The sequence below is a fragment of the Puma concolor genome, chromosome A3, assembly GCF_028749965.1.
Source record: "Puma concolor isolate L17-30 chromosome A3, mPumCon1.1.hap2, whole genome shotgun sequence".
Lineage (NCBI taxonomy): Eukaryota > Metazoa > Chordata > Mammalia > Carnivora > Felidae > Puma > Puma concolor.
In genome coordinates, this window is record NC_141669.1 from 121216008 (window position 1) to 121228936 (window position 12929).

The following is a 12929-nucleotide window of genomic DNA, read 5'->3' on the forward strand; positions in this document are numbered from 1 at the left end:
TAACCACTACGTCTATTGCCCATCAAAACGAACAATCCTTTGAGTCTTGGGATTTCTGCAAGGGTATAGTCCAGTGGGCCTTTCAGATGAATTCTTTGAGCCAGTTCATATCCATGTAGGGTTATGGGAGGTTAAACCAAACATTTCCACTTGAACAGAAAGTGAAATGGGATGAGGGCATACAGTGGGTGATTCTTTCTTAATTTGTTTGAGGTTATTACAAGTGATACTAACTAAAGTACAAACAAGCCCCACATTCCAGAGGCTTCATCTAGTGAAGGTTTTTTTTTTTTTTTTTAATGTTTTTATTTATTTATTTTTGAGAGAGAGACTGTGCACAAGAAGGGCAGGGGCAGAGAGAGGGAAACAGAGGATTGGAAAGCTGGCTCTGTGCCGACAGCAGTGAGCCCGATAGGGGCTCAAACTCGCAAACCACAAGATTGTGACGTGAACCAGTCAGATGCTCAACTGACTGAGCCACCCAGGTGCCCTCTTTTTTTTTTTAAGTTTATTTATTTATTTTGAGAGAGAGAGAGAGAGAGAGAGAGAGAGAGAGAGAGCGTCCACAGGTGGGGGAGGGGCAGAGAGAGAAAGGGAGAGAGAACGAATCCCAAGCAGGGTCCACACCATAAGCACAGAGCCTGATGTGGGGCTCAAACCCAGGAACCGTGAGACCATTCATTACCTGAGCCAAAACCAAGATCTGGACGCTCAACTGACTGAGCCACCCAGGTACCCCTGAAGTCTGTTTCTTGACCATCAAAAGTTCAGTTGGGTATTTGGAAGGTGGTCTTCCATGCAGTTCTAGGGCCCCCGAGTCTTAACAGTAGATCGCCTGCATCCTGCCAGAAGATAAGGGAAGAGAGAACGGGCTTGGAGGATTGCATGGGGCCAGATCTGAACCGCTCTCATTCCACCAGTGAGACCTCAGTCACAGGGCTATGTACCCTAGATGAAGAAGAAACCGGGCATGATAAACGCAGCCGTCTACACCAGTTTATTCCAGCCTTTCTCCCTTGGGTTCATCTACCTTCTTGTGGCAGTGGCAACCTGCTCCTGCTTTGTATGCCACTCACCTCCTCCTTATCCCATATATTTTTAGTGAAGCACATTCTATCCCTGCCTCTAGGGGCTGAGGGATTCTCTAAAGAGAAGATGTTTAAGGCAAGATCTTAAGAGCTAGCCAGGTGAAAATCTTGCAGAAAAGAGTCCCAACAAGTGGAAAGATCATGGAGCACAATCCCAGCGGAGGACTGAATGCTATCTTTGGGAGGAAACGAGGAAAGACCTACCAGTTCATCGAGGGGGAGACAGGAATGAGAATGGGGATGGAAGCAAGGGCGAGACCCCACAGCACATGGGTGCAGTGTTAAAAATATTGGATTTAATGTAAGTCCTTGGGTTCTAAGAACAATGGATGACTGCTGAGGAGCTCTGAGATGCAAGTAGCACTGAAGATTTCTGTTTATAAAGGTTTACATTGGTGGGGCGCCTGGCTGGCCCGGCTGGTGGAGCGTGTGACTTTTGATCTTGGGGCTGTGAGTCCGAGCCTTGTGTTGGGTGTGGAGATTACTTTAAAAAATAAAATCTTTAAAGATAAATAAATAAACTGGGGCGCCTGGGCGGCTCAGTTGGTTAAGTGTCCAACCTGGGCTCAGGTCATGATCTCACGGCTCAAGAGTTCGAGCCTCGCATCGGGCTCTGTGCTGACAGCTTGGGGCCCGGAGCCTGCTTCAGATTCTGTGTCTTCCCCCTCTCTGCCCCTCCCCTGCTCACGCTCTATCTCTCTCTCTCTCTCTCACAGCTAAATAAAAACATTTAAATTGTTTTTAAAAAATAAATAAATAAATTACACTTTGAAGATTGTATTTAGCTGACAAAGTATTGAGAAAATAGTTGGGAGCTTCCCTGTGATTGAAAAGACCAAGTAGACAGATATTATAATAATCTAGGAAGCAAGAAAGGAATTCTGGAGTGGATTAGAGGCTAATGATGGAATGACTAGAAACTTAAAAAGACTTTGGCACTAACTAGACCTCAGAAGAGAGGCCAGTTCTGGACAGGGAAGGATCCAGTTTTTATGGGGCCTAAAGTTTATGCAATTTGGGGGACCATCTTTCAGAAAAAAAAAAACGAACCGAATTACAAGCACAAATTTAGGTATAAAAGGTAGTATTTATTTGGAGTGGGAAAAGAAGTCACAACAAACGATTATAATCCTGAAGATTCAGTTTCTTTCCTTCTGAGATTTCTTTAGGCAATTTTCCAGGAATGCTTCCAAGGAAATGCTCCCTGGTTGTAACTTCTATTTCCCTTCACACCTGAGATGTTATATAATCCCTGGGAACTTGCAACACTCACAGAGGCCCCTGAAGAGAATGGCTTGACAGAAGTACAGCCTCCTTAGCTTTGCAATAAACCCGTTACAACCATTTCTGGGTTTTGATTCATCAGTTTTAGCATCACTGGGGTCTGGTGGTGGCTAAAACGATGGGGAGTATTTTTTTTAATCACCTAGGAATAAAATAGAACATACACAAGTGAGGGCCAAAGAAATGAATGAAAGAATACAAAGAAGTAAATTAAAGCAAAATCCTGAGGGAGTCCAGGATGGTGTAACCGACAAAAAAAGGAAAAAAAGAGTTGACAAAGACTGAAGAAAAAAAAAATCAACCAGATTGGGAAGAGGAGACACAGGAGTTTGGATCACAGAAGCCAAGAGTGTCCCCAGCAGGAAATCGCCAAGTTTCTTGAAGTCTGGTGAGTGATCCCTCACTGATACAGAAGATGCAAGTTTACTTCTTAAGTTTATTATCCGTAATCTCCACTACAACGGTGAAGTCCAAAAGAACGGTATTCCTGTCAGTTTTCTTCACTGCCGTGTCCCCAATACCTGGAACAGAACTTGGGCACATAGTAGGCACTCCGTAAACACGTGGATAAGTAAACACATGAAAAAGAGATCGAAGGTGTCCATTTTATTTGGTGGTACAGACCCCCTCGTGGTGGTGAAAAGAGACTGTTTCCTAGACTGATAAGAATGAAAGCCAAATTCGGTAAGTTTGGAGAAGTGAGTAGTCTTCGGAAACGGGTGTTAGTTGTGTCGGCAACTTTTTGAGAAATGTTGCTGTTCGCAGAGGGCACGCGGCACAAGAGTTAATGGGGAAGTAAAATCAGGGAAGATTTTTTTTTTAAGAATTTTTTTTTTTTTTTTTGATTTTCAGAATCATTTGTTGAGCAAATGATATTCTGGAAAGATCCATAGTCTAGAGAGTGCAAAGTTATTGAAAAAGCAGAAATTAATGTCATCCAGGGCACAGGAGAAGGAACTGCCTCCGGTAGAAATACAGAAATTCCTAGAATTGCTTTTAATCTGGGTTTGATGTCATTAACATTATTGCACACGAATGTGTGGACAATTATATGATGGGGGGGGATGAGTTATCCTAAACTCTGCTTTGAGGTGCCATGGAGAGAACTGCTAACAGTTATTTCCCCACCCTCCCAACAGGACTGTTTTCTATTTCCCCCTAATAGTCAAAAGACTTCTGATGAATATATTTTACTCTCTGAGTAAAAATAAATCATAATAATATTTCTGGAAAAATATGCTTAAAATGAAATGCTCCCCTCTGGGCTCGGGTTTACATATTCTCTGTTGTTTGCAAAAGGCCCATAACCTCAGACAGTCCTTGAGGGTAGCATTGATTATCTGCTCAAATACGGCATTGTTCTGAATTGCCTCACACTGGATAATCCAAATACCATTTCTCTTATGATCTGGGATATACGTTTAAGGAAAATCACAAAATATGAAAAGCATGACTCTATACAAGAAAGAAAAGTTTTATCGTGTGTGTAAAAGTGAAACACAGTAAGGGGCACACTTGCTTGGGACTTCTCACTTCCCGAATTGGCACTAATTATCATCACTTGTACCAAACCTAAATAGGCTTTTTTTAAAAATTTTTTAAATCATTTATTTATTTTTTTTAATTTTTTTTTCAACGTTTATTTATTTTTGGGACAGAGAGAGACAGAGCATGAATGGGGGAGGAGCAGAGAGAGAGGGAGACACAGAATCGGAAACAGGCTCCAGGCTCTGAGCCATCAGCCCAGAGCCTGACGCGGGGCTCGAACTCCCGGACCGCGAGATCGTGACCTGGCTGAAGTCGGACGCTTAACCGACTGAGCCACCCAGGCGCCCCTTAAATCATTTTTTTGAGAGAGAGAGAGAGAGAGAGAGCAGAGAGAGATGGAAGCACAGTATCCAAAGGGGGCTCCAGGCTCCAAGCTGTCAGCACAGAGCCCAAGGCGGGGCTTGAACCCACAAACCACAAGATCATGACCTAAGCCAAAGTCGGACACTTAATGGACTGAGCCACCCAGGGGCCCCAGGTTTTTTTTGTTTTGTTTTGTTTTGTTTTGTTTTTTTGTTTTTTAGGAGATTGATATTATTTGAACAGCAGAAGCACACCTGACAATAGATAAAGTTGAGGTTTAGTTAAATCCAAAGCAGATTATTGAAAATGTATTTATTTTCCTGTACACACACACACACACACACACACACACACACACGCACGCACACACACGCGCATGCACACACACACGCACACACACACGCACACACACGGAGGCGCAGAGTGTTAAATTTCAACTAGACTATTGTTACTAAAATAATAAGAATCAAGGGTTGAAGAGTGATTTATGTTTTCAGTACTGATCTGTATGCTCCGTTCCATGTAAGCTCTGGAAAGGTTCCCAGTTTCAAATCTCAAGCTCTTCTGGGTAACAGGAGCAGTAAAATTCTTCCATGCTTATGTGCAACGCCTGGGCAAAAGCAGAACGTGCTGGAAGAGATCATTTTGCATACACGTTCTTTCTTTAGCTGCTGTGGTGAGTCTGTTTCCATCTCAGAGCTGGCTTGAGGAGTGTCATTCTCACAGTCCTCAGCACAATGCCCAGACAGGTAAACACAAGAAGCCGCTTGCGGCAAATAAAGAGCCTTACAAAAAGGAGAGCAGTGTGGGGCTGCCCTCCCCTCCTGTGTGTCTGAGACCCTGAAATCAAAGGCTAACGTGGGTGGGTTGCCCGGTGGATGCATGGTGAAACTCTTCTTACTTAACTTACCTGCCCTTAGGCAACCTAAAACCAGGGAGCAGAAACAACCCAAAATTGTTCTTTCAGTTTCTGAACAAAAAGTTTAGAGAGAAGGCAGGGGCATGCCCCGAATCTGTGCACGTGAATGCCAGAGGGATGTGGCTTGTAGGCGAGTGACCGTATTTTTGACAAAAGGCAGAAATTCCTACCTCGGGGCTTCTCCTCCTTTAGTTTGCTAGGGAAGACACACACATCCGTGAACTTACCTTACCAGAATAGAAGCTCCTCCTTGGAGAGGTCTTAAACACCATCGTTTTCTAAGAGCCTGGCACTTAGTAGGTGCTCAGCAGGGGGCAGTGTGACACAGTGCTTAACAGCTTGGACAGGACGCCGTCTCTGGGCCTCCACTTCCTCATCTGTAACATGGGGATGATCAGTCATTTCATGGAGTCCTGCGAGATTAAATTAGATAATGGATGGTTAGCCTTGGCACTGAGTAAGTATTCAATGAATGGTAACGTTTGTTATTTCTACTTTTTAAATTATTATTATAAAATAGTCCCCCCTCCAGCCTAGGACTCTCATCCACACTCCAGTCCTGCATAGCTTTGTCTGGGAGGTCAGGGAAGGCTTCCAACTCAAAATGTTCAAAATGTAACTCATGACCCACCCAACCTCCCCATCCGATATCCGCCCAGACTCCCCGCCTTAGCCAAAAGAACAGCATCTAGGAACTTCAGCAAACTGTGATCCTTAACACCTCCCTCTCCCCTGCTCCTGCCCGCCAAACGAAACTGAATCCTTTCCATTTTCCCACCTATTTCTTGGAATATCCCACTTCTCTTCACCGCCCCCACCACCTTCACAATCCAGGTGCCATGTCCCTACCCCGGGGGCCGTGATGCAATCCTAATCGGTCTGCTCCTCACATCCTTTCTTGTCCCTCTCCAATCTGTTCTCCATGTTGGCAGAAAAAAATCACTATTTGGGGAACACAAATATGGCCCTGTTGCCCCCTTCATTTCTTCCCAGTGCTCTCAGGTCGAGGACCAAAGCGCGTCCACCATCATTCCAGCCTCAGCTTTCTCAATCCTCCTTCCCCTTCCTTCTCTCCTCCGGGCTCCAAGCACTCCAGCTTGTTTCAGTTCCTCAAGGGGCACAGATTCCCCTGGTCACACGACATTAGCACCAGCTGGGCCACCCCTCCCTGTCACACCCGCCTTGTCCTTCTGAACCCTCCCCACCCTACAGTTTTGTTGCTTCTTCAGAGGAAACGTCCTGAATAGATCCGTCTCCTTTTTTTTACGTTCTCAAGGCACTTGTGCCTCAATTTTATGGGCGGTGATCGCTGTTAGGATGTAACACATACTTTGGTGGTTATTTGACCATGTCTATTTTCTCTCAAGGTTCCACAAGGGCCAAGGGTGAGAGATGAAGACAGGACTTGGTTTTGCTCATCTTTGGATCCACATTGTCCGGCATAATGACAGATGTTCAATATGTGTATGTGTGTTTGTGTGTGTGTGTGTGTGTGTGTGTGTGTGTGTGTGTGTGCCTCTTACACCCCAAGACTTATCCCAGAATTTTATTCACTAACCCCCTTCCATCTTTTCTCCAGCTATTTGAAATCCAGTGAAATCAGGGATCTCATTATGTATTGATGTCAACATAAAGCCAAATGATAATTGGGGCAAACTCTTTTCTGACTTTACTCTGGGTTTTCTGTTTATTTGTCTGTTTGTTTAGTGAAAGCCTTTAGCACATATTACCTGAGGCCAGACTTCTCTGTTTCTGTATGAATTCCGGCTCCAAACCCTTCCTGAAGATGGCATACCCCAGAGTGGAACATCATAGGAAAGGGATACCAATCAGTGATAGAAGCTGGAATAACTAACAGCACACCTTCTTTCTATGTCTAGAATAGTGAACAGGTCTTAGGGGGGCCTCCATTATGACAAATATTGCCGTTTCTCAACAAGGACCAAGGATCAGGTAGAAAATCCAAACCAGAAAATAACTCAAAGAAGGCATTTATATAAGTGCTAAACCAGTGGTACAGGATGGTGGGGAGATGGAGAGAGCTGCTAACTTAGAGGGGCTGTGATTCAAGGGCTGTGAAGAGCTTTATCTGGGCCTCATTTTTAGTGGGTGGTAGAATGAAGGTTTCTGGAACATTTCACAAACTTTGGGTATGAATTCCTCTCAATGCTGATGAAGAATCATGCTTCTGAACCTTAATGGGCACATTGACCACCTGGAGATTCCGTGAACTAGACCCTTTCTGATTTGGTGGGTCTAAGGTGAGACCAGTGAGTCTGTAGACCTAACAAGTTCACGGGTGATGCCCATGCTGCTGGTTTGGGTCCCACAGTGTGAGCAGCAGGTATGTGGAGCCCTTCTGCCAATCTTGAAGCAGATCCTTAAGTGACAGATACCACCCAGATGATTCTAATGCTGATGTAAGCCATAGCCTAAGACAATAATCATGCTGTCATCTCTCCTAATTGCTTTGCCAGTAGGGACCCAGGTCTATTCCAGTGCTGTATAAATGCAAATCATTCTTAATTACTCAAAGAAAACTGGGCCACCATCAGCCTGAAGTGCACCCTGGCTAGGAAAGGGTTTCTTGATAGATCCTAGTCTTGGACCTTGGGTTGTACCTATAGCCAAGAGGGTGCTCAGTACTCTTTGACACCTGCCAAAAGGTTGAGGCAAAGGTGGTAGATGGAGATGGGGTAAGAATTAAGAATGGAAGATACTTATTACAGTGAAACAAATAGAATAAATACCCAATGAGCACTCTTCTCTCCATATGTGCTAGTTCCTTTAAGGGTCATTACAGCTTTATGAGGAAGGAACTTTTATTTTTATCTCCATTTTACAGATGTGGAAACAGAGGCCTGAAGAAATGAAGAAACTTCCCCACAGTTGTGCAGCTGGTTACTGAAGGAACCCAGATCCTGACCCACGGAGACTCACGTTAAGTCTGTTGTTCTTAATCTGAGTGCACATTCACATTTCATGAGGAGCTTTGGGAAAATATCCATTTCTGAACCCTCAGTATTTCTCATTTCACGGCTATTAAAAAATAAACAAACCTGTCCCATCAATTGAATGTATATCCAGTGCCGAATACAATTTCCCAGGCCCTGACTCTTAATTGCCAGGATTTATCCCCTCCAAAAAGTAATGTATCATTCAATCCAAAGAACTAGGAATGCTTGGTGGAGTTTGCTGAGGAGGCTGCATCTTAGGTCACAAAGTGTCCAGTAATAACTTCTGACCCACCGAGCAGTGATTTTACAACTGAAGGATGGTTTCCAGACTCTATTTGCTGGGATTCTATGTGATAATAGTCTATGAAGTGTTTACTATGTGCCAGGAGACACTATTCTAAGGACTTTACCTACACCACCTCCTATAATCTTTCAAGAATGCCTCAAGAAGATAGCCAGGAACATCTCCCATTGGACATATGGGAAAACTAAGATTCCTTGAGGTTAAATGCCTCGCCTTGTTACAGGTGGAGCCAGGATTCAAACTCAAGCATGTTGGCCCTAGTGGATGGGATAAACCACTTTGCTGTACTGTCTTTCACTTCATGGGCTGTGCTTGTTTCTTACTGGCTCAGATGATGCAGGTCTGCACTACCTCTCATGATGGGAGAACAGAAAGGGGCTGAAGGAGATTCGTTTTGTCAGAGAATGGAGTTCCTATTAGAGAATGGGGCTCAGTGCATGGAAATTTGGGAAGCTGATTTCCACTTAAAACTAGGCAAGATTTTGTATCTGGCAAAGCCACCCAGCAATGGAAAGGGCTACTTTGAGCAGAAATGCATCCCTCCATCAACAAGACATCAAATATTTCCTGGGCACCTATCTAGCAGTGATGTTGTCGAAGGGGTTCAGGGATTGGATGCAGAGTTGGCGTGGGTGCTGTCTGAGGTCTTCAGGCATGAGTAGCTGTGATCCTATGATCTGACTTCAGTCCTCAAACACTCAATCAGCAAGTAAGGGCTTGATCATTTACAGTTACACAGCGAGATGTTTCCAGGAACGATTTCCCTGTAGCATTTTAATAAGTACTCTATAAATAATAATTTATTGAAGTTGCCTACTATGTTAGAAAAAAGAATATATTAAAGTACCCAGGCTAATTGAAGCTGGCAGTTAAGTTCCCTGAATCGAAACCAATCGGTTTATCTACATGACTCTAAAGATTTGGGATGAAAACTGCTCATTATAGTCCAACATCCGAATATGCAAAGATCCAGATGTTTCACAATATATTGACATAGCCTTCCAGGAAACCTATGTGCAACACTGAGTTGAAAATGTTCTGATACAATTAAAAATAAAGTGGATCAAAAAAAACCTTTACTCTTTTTTGGTTGGGAGCTAGAGGTTTGAACTTGAAAGACGCAGAAGGCTGTGTGACCCAAGTCAGCATGATTGCTGGTTCTAACTTAGACGATTGCACAGCTTGAACTGCCCGTGACTGTCCCAATTCACATCTGCGGTCCCAGTGTAAAGTTCAACAGAGCACCCTCCGCCTATCCCCCCCACCCCCGCAAAAGTGTCCTAGTTACACATTACATAGTCACTGTGTAATTTATACACCTAGGTACACTACAATGAGAGACTGGATGGGATACAATCCATTGGGGGCAAACCAGTCACTTGCGGAAGACCCAGTTTCAGATGGCGACAGGGAATACAGACCAGGAGGCAGAACGGGGGCTCAAGTAAGAAGTGCTTTTCACCATTTCTCAAGCATCCCTTACCCTCGTGTGCCCGGGATTTCACTCAGCTTGTTCCTTTAGCTCAACTTTTGTTTGTACATGCACGTGAGGAATCACAACCTAGGCTCTGTGTATCTGTCTGGTCTCTGTATGAGCTCAGATTTTTCTTTTTAGGATTCCACATACAAGTGAGATCATCAAAGGGTATAAACTTCCAGTTAGAAAATGTGTAAGTCCCGGGGATATAATGTACAGCATGGTGACTTCCGTTAGTAATACTATATTGCATATTTGCAGGTGGCTAAAAAAGTAGATCTTAAATGTCCTCGTCACAAGGAAAAAAAATCTGTAACTATTGGTGATCATTTTGCAGTATATACAAATATCAAGCCTTTATATTGTACACCTGCAACTAATGTAATGTTTGATGTCAGTTCCCAATTTGCATTCTTGTAGGCTGGCTGAGGACACAGACACTAGAATGGGACATAAGACATACAAAATCCTCTGAAGATGTTGACTTAACTGGAAAAAAAAATGAGCGTGAATCAGGCTTGACAATTCAGTCTCTGTAATCTTTCCTCGGGATTTTATCATGACTAACATATCTGAGCATTTGGCCAAGTTATTCGCAAATGTTATTTTTAATGCTCCTGCAATTCCTAGGGGATAGGTGTTGTCACCACCCCTACTTTGCAGTTGAAGAAAATGACACTGGAAGAAATGAAGCAACTTGCCCAAGATTCCACATCGAACAGGTCACGGTGTCCAGATTCTAACCTAAGAAGCCTGGCCCGCGCGCCTCCTGACTAACACTCTATTTTGAGCAGAATGTTGTCCGCAGCTCATCAACAAATATTTACTGAGTCGACCGGGGCAGGAAGAGCGGTAGGAGTTACCCCCTGCTGTCATGAAGCTCAAGGTGTCTGGGATGGAATGTCACAAGTCCAGCCAGCAGAGAGGCAGAATGTGGAAGTGCTCTGAGAGGTACAAACACCCATGGGGGGAAGTGTGTCCACTGGAGGAAATCATCAAAGGCTCCCGGAGAAGGGAGCATTAGGGTTGCTTTCGAGGAGAGAGAAAATGTTAAACAGGTAGAAATTAGAAGGGTACTATGCAGACGGAACAGCCTGATGAATGGCATTGACCTGAGAAGTAAATGCCATCCATTTGGGCTGGATTATTGTCAAGTGCGAGTTAGGGGAACTTACACAGACTCCCCACCATGGCCTCCGCTCCCCACTTCCCATCACACATTCTCTCCCTGGTGTTCTATTCTCCAGCCACAGCTGCTTATAGTACCCCTGCTCAGTGCGGTATCATTCATGATCTTTTGTACTCCAAGCCCCTTTTCCTGGATGCTTTCTTCATCTACATTGCTTTTGTTTGCCTCAAACACTGCTTCTTCAGGGAAGCCTTCTCTGATCTCCTGGGCTGGGTAATTTCTCTTTGCCATGCAATTTAACAGCTTCCCAGTAGGTATCCACTACTATGCACAGTTTTCTTGGTACAGAACAAGAGGTCGAAACAAAATAAAATCAGCTGGAAAGAGATGCCTAGATTAGAGGCATGCAGCTTTGAGTCAAGTTCAAAGACTCCTTCTACAGTGGTCTTAGCCAAGAACCAGCTCAGTGTCGAGTAGAGCCTAGGGGATATAAGAAAGGAGGATGGCTGAGATTGAGCCCTGGCATGTGGATGGACATCTCCTTCTAAACAATACAGAAGGAGCACATAGAATTTCAGACTCCAAACCATGGGAGAGCCTTGGAGTCCATCTGATCTCAGAAGTGTGCTCCCAACGCCTTCTCCAACTTTCCCTGCAAATATTCATCCGTGTATTCGTAAGGGAGTTTTCTCCTGTTTCTTCTGGAAAACCTAAACTAGGAATTGCATTCCGTCGGTTAGGCGTTCGTCCATCACAGGAGCACCTGTAATGCACTGTATACAGTTGACCGCACAGCACCAGGATCCAAGGGTGAGTGAGGCTCCTTTCCTATCCTAGAAAGGAGGAGAGGCTGTAGCGGAAACAGACACCTGAAACAGAGGCTAAAACCTGCTTCCGTATGGCGTCTCCTTTTCTCATCAGGCCCGTTTTGGCCTCTGACAGTACAGAGTTCACCAGCCAGCCTCCTCCTATGTGAAAACATCTATCATGTCTCCCCAAAGACTCGCCTACACGTTCTTCTAACATGAGGCAATTGTTTCATATTTTCTGCGTTAGTTGTGGCCACTGATAGTCTCGTGAAGATCGACAAACGTCAACTTGTTCTTTCCCAACGTACTTCTTTAGATGCGTGTGTCGAAGAGGTGGCTATGGAGGGGGCTGCGTGACGGCACGGACATGCAGAACTTCTCATGTGCCTCCATCATGAGTTGAAAGGCAGGGCTTTGGGAACTGGACTTTCTTGACTTTGGGGAAAGTGTGACGTAATAATCATTCCTTCTTTCTGAAGAAATGAAGAGAAAGGAGTGGTCTGTTCAGCTCTTGATATAAAAAAGTCAACTGAAAAGTGATATTTTATTGGAACCATAAGTTTTGTTTGAGAAATTTTAAAATCCAGAGTTTATTTTCCTTTGGTATTGCTGTAGAGAGTCAACAGGAATTGAGATAATTTTTGTCTTGTATTTGTGCCCACTTATTAAACACACATGTGCATTAGATTCCTTGCATAGGTGCAAAAGGGATCAGAAGTGGGGGAAAGGTGCAATTTGGTCCACTGACCTGTTTCCCTGCCCTCAGGACTCTTTCAAACAGCTGTGAGAAAGAGGAGGAGGAGGAAGGAGGTAATTTAGTAGTTCATATCCAGATGTTCATTTCAAACACACCCTGAACAACTTTTGCATGGTTTATTTCATTTTCTGAAACCATTTTTCACAAGCCTGTTTTCTCAGCTGGGAAACTTCTGGTGTAGTCTTTTCAAACAAATATTGCATTTGGCATTACAAGAAAAAAAATAAAGAGCTTTTGAGACATTCAAAGGACAATCTGTTTGCCTTGGTCTGCAGAAGCGGGACTACAGGAATGTGGGCATTTTGTACCACCCAAAGTATAGGTAGGAAAGTTCCAGTCTTCCGTTCCATTTAC

The 12929-nt window shown here is 44.0% G+C and overlaps 1 long non-coding RNA gene across 1 annotated transcript in view; it reads right to left on the reverse strand.

The window, feature by feature from the left end:
* Window positions 1–12929, reverse strand: part of LOC147582732 (uncharacterized) — a 94286-nt gene that overhangs the window by 13536 nt on the left and 67821 nt on the right. The window contains exon 2 of the long non-coding RNA XR_015249464.1: window positions 5370–5555. This is a non-coding gene — a long non-coding RNA (uncharacterized LOC147582732). The remainder of the gene's footprint in view (window positions 1–5369; window positions 5556–12929) is intronic.